This window comes from Schistocerca americana, unplaced genomic scaffold (genome assembly GCF_021461395.2).
Source record: "Schistocerca americana isolate TAMUIC-IGC-003095 unplaced genomic scaffold, iqSchAmer2.1 HiC_scaffold_16, whole genome shotgun sequence".
NCBI classification, from domain to species: Eukaryota; Metazoa; Arthropoda; class Insecta; order Orthoptera; family Acrididae; genus Schistocerca; species Schistocerca americana.
Window position 1 is genome coordinate 1472502 of NW_025725687.1, and position 10886 is coordinate 1483387.

Genomic DNA, 10886 nt, shown 5'->3' on the forward strand with positions numbered 1-10886 from the left:
CTTAAGTACAAGAGGGCTGACACTCTAACTTTCTATGAGTTGAACCTCTCCTGTGAGTCCAGTTTTGGATTCCGATTCTTCACTTGCGGCTTACAGTATCTGTTGGACCTTCTTATTGACGATTAAACACAGAGATTGCATCCGAATGTAATACAAAAGGCACAATGCTGACTTAAGTACAAGAGTACTGACACACTAACTTTCTATGATTTGAACCTCTCCTGTGATTCCAGTTTTAGATTCCGATGCTTCACTTCAGGTTTACTGTATACCTTGGACCTTCTTATTGACGATGTAACACAGAAATTGCATCCGAATTCAATACAAAAGGCACAATGCCGACTTAAGTACAAGAGGATTGACACTCTAACTTTCCTTGAGTTGAACCTCTCCTGTGTGTCCAGTTTTAGATTCCGATCCTTCACTTCAGGTTTATTGTATACCTTGGACCCTGTTATTGGCGATGAAACATAGATATTGCAACCGAATTCAATATAATAGCACAATGCTGACTTAAGTACTAGAGGACTGACACTCTAACTCTCTATGATTTAAACCTCTGCTGTGAATTGAGTTTTAGATTCCGATGCTTCACTTCAGGTTTACTGTATACCTTGGACCTTCTTATTGACGATGAAACACGGAAATTGAATCCGAATTTAATACAAATGGCACAATGCCGACTTAAGTACAAGAGGACTGACACTCTAACTTTCTATGAGTTGAACCTCTCCTGTGAGTCCAGTTTCAGATTCCGATCCTTCACTTCAGGTTTATTGTATACCTTTGACCTTCTTATTGACGATGAAACACAGAAATTGCATCCGAATTTAATACAGAAGCACAATGCCGACTTATGTACAAGTGGACTGACACTCTAACTTTCTATGATTTGAACCTCTCCCGTGAGTTGAATTTTAGATTCCGATGCTTAACTTCAGGTTTACTGTATCCCTTGGACCTTCTTATTGACGATGAAACACAGAAATTGCATCCGAATCTAATACAAAAGGCACAATGTCGATTTAAGTACAAGAGGACTGATACTCTAACTTCCTACGATTTGAACCAATCCTGTGACTTGAGTTTTAGATTCCGAAGCTTCACATCAGGTTTACTGTATACCTTGGACTTTCTTATTGTCGATGAAACACAGAAATTGCATCCGAATTTAATACTAAAGGCACAATGCCGACTTCAGTACAAGAGGACCCACACTCTAACTTTCTATGAGTTGAACCTCTCCTGTGAGTCCAGATCTAGATTCCGATGCTTCACTTCAGGTTTACTGTATCCCTTGGACCTTCTTATTGACGTTGAAACACAGAAATTGCATCCGAATTTAATACAAAAGGCACAATGCCGACTTAAGTACAAGAGGACTGACACTCTAACTTTCTATGATTTGAACCTCTCCTGTGAGTCCAGTTTTAGATTCCGATGCTTCACTTCAGGTTTACTGTTTCCCTTGGACCTTCTTATTGACGATGAAACACAGAAATTGCATCCAAATTTAATACAAAAGGCACAATGCCGACTTAAGTTCAAGAGGACTGACACACTAACTTTCTTTGATTTGAACCACTCCTGTGAGTCCAGTTTTAGATTCCGATCCTTCACTTCAGGTTTATTGTAAACCTTTTACCTTCTTATTGACGATGAAACACAGAAATTGCATCCAAATTTAATACAAATGGCACAATGCCGACTTAAGTACAAGAGGACAGACACTCTAAATTTCTATGATATGAACCTCTACAGTATGTCCGGTTTTTGATTCCGATGCTTCACTTCAGGTTTACTGTATCACTTGGACCTTCTTATTGACGATGAAACACAGAAATTGCATCCGAATTTTATAAAAAAGGCACAATGCCGACTTAAACACAAGAGGATTGACACACTAACTTTCTATGAGATGAACCTCTCCTGTGAGTCCAGTTTCAGATTCCGATCCTTCACTTCAGGTTTATTGTAAACCTTTTACCTCCTTATTGACGATGAAACACAGAAATTGCATCCAAATTTAATACAAAAGGCACAATGCCGACTTAAGTACAAGAGGACTGACACTCTAACTTTCTATGATTTGAACCACTCCCGTGAGTCCAGTTTTAGATTCCGATCCTTCACTTCAGGTTTATTGTATACCTTGGACCTTCTTATTGACGATGAAACACAGAAATTGCATCCGAATTCAATACAAAAGGCACAATGCCGACTTAAGTACAAGAGGATTGACACTCTAACTTTCCTTGAGTTGAACCTCTCCTGTGAGTCCAGTTTTAGATTCCGATCCTTCACTTCAGGTTTATTGTATACCTTGGACCCTGTTATTGGCGATGAAACATAGATATTGCAACCGAATTCAATATAATAGCACAATGCTGACTTAAGTACAAGAGGACTGACACTCTAACTCTCTATGGTTTAAACCTCTGCTGTGAATTGAGTTTTAGATTCCGATGCTTCACTTCAGGTTTACTGTATACCTTGGACCTTCTTATTGACGATGAAACACGGAAATTGAATCCGAATTTAATACAAAAGGCACAATGCCGACTTAAGTACAAGAGGACTGACACTCTAACTTTCTATGAGTTGAACCTCTCCTGTGAGTCCAGTTTCAGATTCCGATCCTTCACTTCAGGTTTATTGTATACCTTTGACCTTCTTATTGACGATGAAACACAGAAATTGCATCCGAATTTAATACAGAAGCACAATGCCGACTTATGTACAAGTGGACTGACACTCTAACTTTCTATGATTTGAACCTCTCCTGTGAGTTGAATTTTAGATTCCGATGCTTAACTTCAGGTTTACTGTATACCTTGGACACTCTTATTGACGATGAAACACAGAAATTGCATCCGAATCTAATACAGAAGGCACAATGTCGATTTAACTACAAGAGGACTGATACTCTAACTTCCTATGATTTGAACCAATCCTGTGACTTGAGTTTTAGATTTCGAAGCTTCACTTCAGGTTTACTGTATACCTTGGACCTTCTTATTGTCGATGAAACACAGAAATTGCATCCGAATTTAATACAAAAGGCACAATGCCGACTTAAGTACAAGAGGACCCACACTCTAACTTTCTATGAGTTGAACCTCTCCTGTAAGTCCAGATCTAGATTCCGATGCTTCACTTCAGGTTTACTGTATCCCTTGGACCTTCTTATTGACGATGAAACACAGAAATTGCATCCGAATTTAATACAAGAGGCACAATGCCGACTTAAGTACAAGAGGACTGACACTCTAACTTTATATGATTTGAACCTCTCCTGTGATTCAAGTTTTAGATTCCGATGCTTTACTTCAGGTTTACTTTATACCTTGCACCATCTTATTGACGATGGAACACCGAATTTGCATCCGAATTAGCACAAAAGGCACAATGCCGACTTAAGAACAAGAGGACTGACACACTAACTTTCTATGAGCTGAACCTCTCCTGTGAGTCCAGTTTTAGATTCCGATGCTTCACTTCAGGTTTACTGTGTACCTTGGACCTTCTTATTGACGATGAAACACAGAATTTGCATCCGAATTTAATACAAAAGGCACAATGCCGACTTAAGTACAAATGGACTGACACTCTAACTTTCTATGATTTGAACCTCTCCTGTGAGTCCAGTTTTAAATTCCGATGCTTCACTTCAGGTTTAGTGTTTCCCTTGGACCTTCTTATTGACGATGAAACACAGAAATTGCATCCAAATTTAATACAAAAGGCACAATGCCGACTTAAGTTCAAGAGGACTGACACTCTAACTTTCTATGATTTGAACCACTCCTGTGAGTCCAGTTTTAGATTCCGATCCTTCACTTCAGGTTTATTGTAAACCTTTTACCTTCTTATTGACGATGAAACACAGAAATTGCATCCAAATTTAATACAAATGGTACAATGCCGACTTATGTACAAGAGGACAGACACTCTAAATTTCTATGATATGAACCTCTACAGTATGTCCGGTTTTTGATTCCGATGCTTCACTTCAGGTTTACTGTATCACTTGGACCTTCTAATTGACGGTGAAACACAGAAATTGCATCCGAATTTTATAAAAAAGGCACAATGCCGACTTAAACACAAGAGGATTGACACACTAACTTTCTATGAGTTGAACCTCTCCTGTGAGTCCAGTTTTAGATTCCGATCCTTCACTTCAGGTTTATTGTAAACCTTTTACCTCCTTATTGACGATGAAACACAGAAATTGCATCCAAATTTAATACAAAAGGCACAATGCCGACTTAAGTACAAGAGGACTGACACTCTAACTTTCTATGTTTTGAACCACTCCTGTGAGTCCAGTTTTAGATTCCGATCCTTCACTTCAGGTTTATTGTATACCTTGGACCTTCTTATTGACGATGAAACACAGATATTGCATCCGAATTTAATACAAAAGGCACAATGCCGACTTAAGTACAAGAGGACTTACACTGTAACTTTCTATGGTTTGAACTTCTACTGTGAGTCCAGTTTTAGATTCCGAAGCTTTACTTCAGTTTTACTGTATACCTTGGACCTTCTTATTGACGATGAAACACAGAAGTAACATCCAAATTTAAAACAAAAGGCACAATGCCGACTTAAGTACAAGAGGACTGACACTCTAACTTTCTATGATTTGAACCTCTCCTGTGATTCCAGTTTATGATTCCGATGCTTTACTTCAGGTTTACTTTATCCCTTGCAATATCTTATTGACGATGGAACACAGAAATTGCATCCGAATTTAATACAAAAGGCACAATGCCGACTTAAGTACAAGAGGACTGACACACTAACTTTCTATGAGCTGAACCTCTCCTGTGAGTCCAGTTTTAGATTCCGATGCTTCACTTCAGGTATACTGTATCCCTTGGCCCTTCTTATTGACGATGAAACACAGAAATTACATCCGAATTTAATACAAAAGTCACAATGCCGACTTAAGTACAAGAGTACTGACACTCTAACTTTCTATGAGCTGAACCTCTCCTGTGAGTCCAGTTTTAGATTCCGATGCTTCACTTCAGGTTTACTGTATACCTTGGACCTTCTTATTGACGACGAAACACAGAAATTGCATCGGAATATAATACAAAAGGCACAATGCCGACTTAAGTACAAGAGGACTGACACTCTAACTTTCTATGAGCTGAACCCCTCCTGTGAGTCCAGTTTTAGATTCCGATGCTTCACTTCAGGTTTACTGTAGACCTTGGACCTTTTTATTGACGATGAAACACAGAAATTGCATTCGAATTTAATACAAAAGGCACAATGCCGACTTAAGTACAAGAGCACTGACACTCTAACTTTCTATGAGTTGAATCTCTCGTGTGAGTCCAGTTTTGGATTCCGATGCTTCAGTTCAGGTTTACTGCATCCCTAGGACCCCCTTATTGACGATGAAACACAGAAATTGCATCCGACTTTGAAACAAAAGACAAAATGCCGACTTAGGTACAAGAGGACTGACACTCTATCTTTGTATGTTTTGAACCACTCCTGTGTTTCCTGTTTTAGATACCGATGCTTTATTTCAGGTTTACTGTATCCCTTGGACCTTCTGATTGACGATGAAACACAGAAATTGCATCCGAATTTAATACAAAAGGCACAATGCCGACTTAAGTACAAGAGGACTGACACTCTAACTTTCTATGAGCTGAACCTCTCCTCTGAGTCCAGTTTTAGATTCCGATGCTTCACTTCAGGTTTACTGTATACCTTGAACCTTCTTATTGACGATGAAACACAGAAATTGCATCCGAATTTAATACAAAAGACACAATGCCGACCTAAGTACAAATGGACTGACACTCTAATTTCCTATGATTTGAACGTCTCCTGTGAGTCTAGTTTTAGATTCCGATGCTTCACTTCAGGTTTACTGTATCCCTTGGACCTTCTTATTGACGATGAAACACAGAAATTGCATCCGAATTTAATACAAAAGGCACAATGCCGACTTAAGTACAAGAGGGCTGACACTCTAACTTTCTATGAGTTGAACCTCTCCTGTGAGTCCAGTTTTGGATTCCGATTCTTCACTTGCGGCTTACAGTATCTGTTGGACCTTCTTATTGACGATTAAACACAGAGATTGCATCCGAATGTAATACAAAAGGCACAATGCTGACTTAAGTACAAGAGTACTGACACACTAACTTTGTATGATTTGAACCTCTCCTGTGATTCCAGTTTTAGATTTCGATGCTTCACTTCAGGTTTACTGTATACCTTGGACCTTCTTATTGACGATGTAACACAGAAATTGCATCCGAATTCAATACAAAAGGCACAATGCCGACTAAAGTACAAGAGGATTGACACTCTAACTTTCCTTGAGTTGAACCTCTCCTGTGTGTCCAGTTTTAGATTCCGATCCTTCACTTCAGGTTTATTGTATACCTTGGACCCTGTTATTGGCGATGAAACATAGATATTGCAATCGAATTCAATATAATAGCACAATGCTGACTTAAGTACAAGCGGACTGACACTCTAACTCTCTATGATTTAAACCTCTGCTGTGAATTGAGTTTTAGATTCCGATGCTTCACTTCAGGTTTACTGTATACCTTGGACCTTTTTATTGACGATGAAACACGGAAATTGAATCCGAATTTAATACAAAAGGCACAATGCCGACTTAAGTACAAGAGGACTGACACTCTAACTTTCTATGAGTTGAACCTCTCCTGTGAGTCCAGTTTTAGATTCCGATCCTTCACTTCAGGTTTATTGTATACCTTGGACCCTGTTATTGGCGATGAAACATAGATATTGCAATCGAATTCAATATAATAGCACAATGCTGACTTAAGTACAAGCGGACTGACACTCTAACTCTCTATTATTTAAACCTCTGCTGTGAATTGAGTTTTAGATTCCGATGCTTCACTTCAGGTTTACTGTATACCTTGGACCTTTTTATTGACGATGAAACACGGAAATTGAATCCGAATTTAATACAAAAGGCACAATGCCGACTTAAGTACAAGCGGACTGACACTCTAACTCTCTATGATTTAAACCTCTGCTGTGAGTTGAATTTTAGATTCCGATGCTTAACTTCAGGTTTACTGTATCCCTTGGACCTTCTTATTGACGATGAAACACAGAAATTGCATCCGAATCTAATACAAAAGGCACAATGTCGATTTAAGTACAAGAGGACTGATACTCTAACTTCCTATGATTTGAACCAATCCTGTGACTTGAGTTTTAGATTCCGAAGCTTCACATCAGGTTTACTGTATACCTTGGACTTTCTTATTGTCGATGAAACACAGAAATTGCATCCGAATTTAATACAAAAGGCACAATGCCGACTTCAGTACAAGAGGACCCACACTCTAACTTTCTATGAGTTGAACCTCTCCTGTGAGTCCAGATCTAGATTCCGATGCTTCACTTCAGGTTTACTGTATCCCTTGGACCTTCTTATTGACGTTGAAACACAGAAATTGCATCCGAATTTAATACAAAAGGCACAATGCCGACTTAAGTACAAGAGGACTGACACTCTAACTTTCTATGATTTGAACCTCTCCTGTGAGTCCAGTTTTAGATTCCGATGCTTCACTTCAGGTTTAGTGTTTCCCTTGGACCTTCTTATTGACGATGAAACACAGAAATTGCATCCAAATTTAATACAAAAGGCACAATGCCGACTTAAGTTCAAGAGGACTGACACACTAACTTTCTATGATTTGAACCACTCCTGTGAGTCCAGTTTTAGATTCCGATCCTTCACTTCAGGTTTATTGTAAACCTTTTACCTTCTTATTGACGATGAAACACAGAAATTGCATCCAAATTTAATACAAATGGCACAATGCCGACTTAAGTACAAGAGGACAGACACTCTAAATTTCTATGATATGAACCTCTACAGTATGTCCGGTTTTTGATTCCGATGCTTCACTTCAGGTTTACTGTATCACTTGGACCTTCTTATTGACGATGAAACACAGAAATTGCATCCGAATTTTATAAAAGAGGCACAATGCCGACTTAAACACAAGAGGATTGACACACAAACTTTCTATGAGATGAACCTCTCCTGTGAGTCCAGTTTTAGATTCCGATCCTTCACTTCAGGTTTATTGTAAACCTTTTACCTCCTTATTGACGATGAAACACAGAAATTGCATCCAAATTTAATACAAAAGGCACAATGCCGACTTAAGTACAAGAGGACTGACACTCTAACTTTCTATGATTTGAACCACTCCCGTGAGTCCAGTTTTAGATTCCGATCCTTCACTTCAGGTTTATTGTATACCTTGGACCTTCTTATTGACGATGAAACACAGAAATTGCATCCGAATTCAATACAAAAGGCACAATGCCGACTTAAGTACAAGAGGATTGACACTCTAACTTTCCTTGAGTTGAACCTCTCCTGTGAGTCCAGTTTTAGATTCCGATCCTTCACTTCAGGTTTATTGTATACCTTGGACCCTGTTATTGGCGATGAAACATAGATATTGCAACCGAATTCAATATAATAGCACAATGCTGACTTAAGTACAAGAGGACTGACACTCTACCTCTCTATGGTTTAAACCTCTGCTGTGAATTGAGTTTTAGATTCCGATGCTTCACTTCAGGTTTACTGTATACCTTGGACACTCTTATTGACGATGAAACACAGAAATTGCATCCGAATCTAATACAGAAGGCACAATGTCGATTTAACTACAAGAGGACTGATACTCTAACTTCCTATGATTTGAACCAATCCTGTGACTTGAGTTTTAGATTTCGAAGCTTCACTTCAGGTTTACTGTATACCTTGGACCTTCTTATTGTCGATGAAACACAGAAATTGCATCCGAATTTAATACAAGAGGCACAATGCCGACTTAAGTACAAGAGGACTGACACTCTAACTTTATATGATTTGAACCTCTCCTGTGATTCCAGTTTTAGATTCCGATGCTTTGCTTCAGGTTTACTTTATACCTTGCACCATCTTATTGACGATGGAACACCGAATTTGCATCCGAATTTAGCACAAAAGGCACAATGCCGACTTAAGAACAAGAGGACTGACACACTAACTTTCTATGAGCTGAACCTCTCCTGTGAGTCCAGTTTTAGATTCCGATGCTTCACTTCAGGTTTACTGTGTACCTTGGACCTTCTTATTGACGATGAAACACAGAATTTGCATCCGAATTTAATACAAAAGGCACAATGCCGACTTAAGTACAAATGGACTGACACTCTAACTTTCTATGATTTGAACCTCTCCTGTGAGTCCAGTTTTAGATTCCGATGCTTCACTTCAGGTTTAGTGTTTCCCTTGGACCTTCTTATTGACGATGAAACACAGAAATTGCATCCAAATTTAATACAAAAGGCACAATGCCGACTTAAGTTCAAGAGGACTGACACTCTAACTTTCTATGATTTGAACCACTCCTGTGAGTCCAGTTTTAGATTCCGATCCTTCACTTCAGGTTTATTGTAAACCTTTTACCTTCTTATTGACGATGAAACACAGAAATTGCATCCCAATTTAATACAAATGGCACAATGCCGACTTATGTACAAGAGGACAGACACTCTAAATTTCTATGATATGAACCTCTACAGTATGTCCGGTTTTTGATTCCGATGCTTCACTTCAGGTTTACTGTATCACTTGGACCTTCTAATTGACGGTGAAACACAGAAATTGCATCCGAATTTTATAAAAAAGGCACAATGCCGACTTAAACACAAGAGGATTGACACACTAACTTTCTATGAGTTGAACCTCTCCTGTGAGTCCAGTTTTAGATTCCGATCCTTCACTTCAGGTTTATTGTAAACCTTTTACCTCCTTATTGACGATGAAACAAAGAAATTCCATCCAAATTTAATACAAAAGGCACAATGCCGACTTAAGTACAAGAGGACTGACACTCTAACTTTCTATGTTTTGAACCACTCCTGTGAGTCCAGTTTTAGATTCCGATCCTTCACTTCAGGTTTATTGTATACCTTGGACCTTCTTATTGACGATGAAACACAGAATTTGCATCCGAATTTAATACAAAAGACACAATGCCGACTTAAGTACAAGAGGACTGACACTCCTTCTTTCTATGATTTGAACCTCTCCTGTGAGTTGAGTTTTAGATTCCGATCCTTCACTTCAGTTTTACTGTATACCTTGGACCTTCTTATTGACGATGAAACACAGAAGTAGCATCCGAATTTAAAACAAAAGGCACAATGCCGACTTAAGTACAAGAGGACTGACACTCTAACTTTATATGATTTGAACCACTCCTGTGAGTCCAGTTTTAGATTCCGATCCTTCACTTCAGGTTTATTGTAAACCTTTTACCTCCTTATTGACGATGAAACACAGATATTGCATCCAAATTTAATACAAAAGGCACAATGCCGACTTAAGTACAAGAGGACTGACTCTCTAACTTTCTATGATTTGAACCTCTCATGTGATTCCAGTTTTAGATTCCGATGCTTTACGTCAGGTTTACTTTATCCCTTGCACCATCTTATTGACGATGGAACACAGAAATTGCATCCGAATTTATTACAAAAGGCACAATGCCTACTTAAGTACAAGAGGACTGACACTCTAACTTTCTATGAGCTGAACCTCTCCTGTGAGTCCAGTTTTAGATTCCGATGCTTCACTTCAGGTTTACTGTATACCTTGGTCCTTCTTATTGACGATGAAACACAGAATTTGCATCCGAATTAAATACAAAAGGCACAATGCCGACTTAAGTACAAATGGACTGACACTCTAACTTTCTATGATTTGAACCTCTCCTGTGAGGCCAGTTTTAGATTCCGATGCTTCACTTCAGGTTTAGTGTATCACTTGGACCTTCTTGTTGACG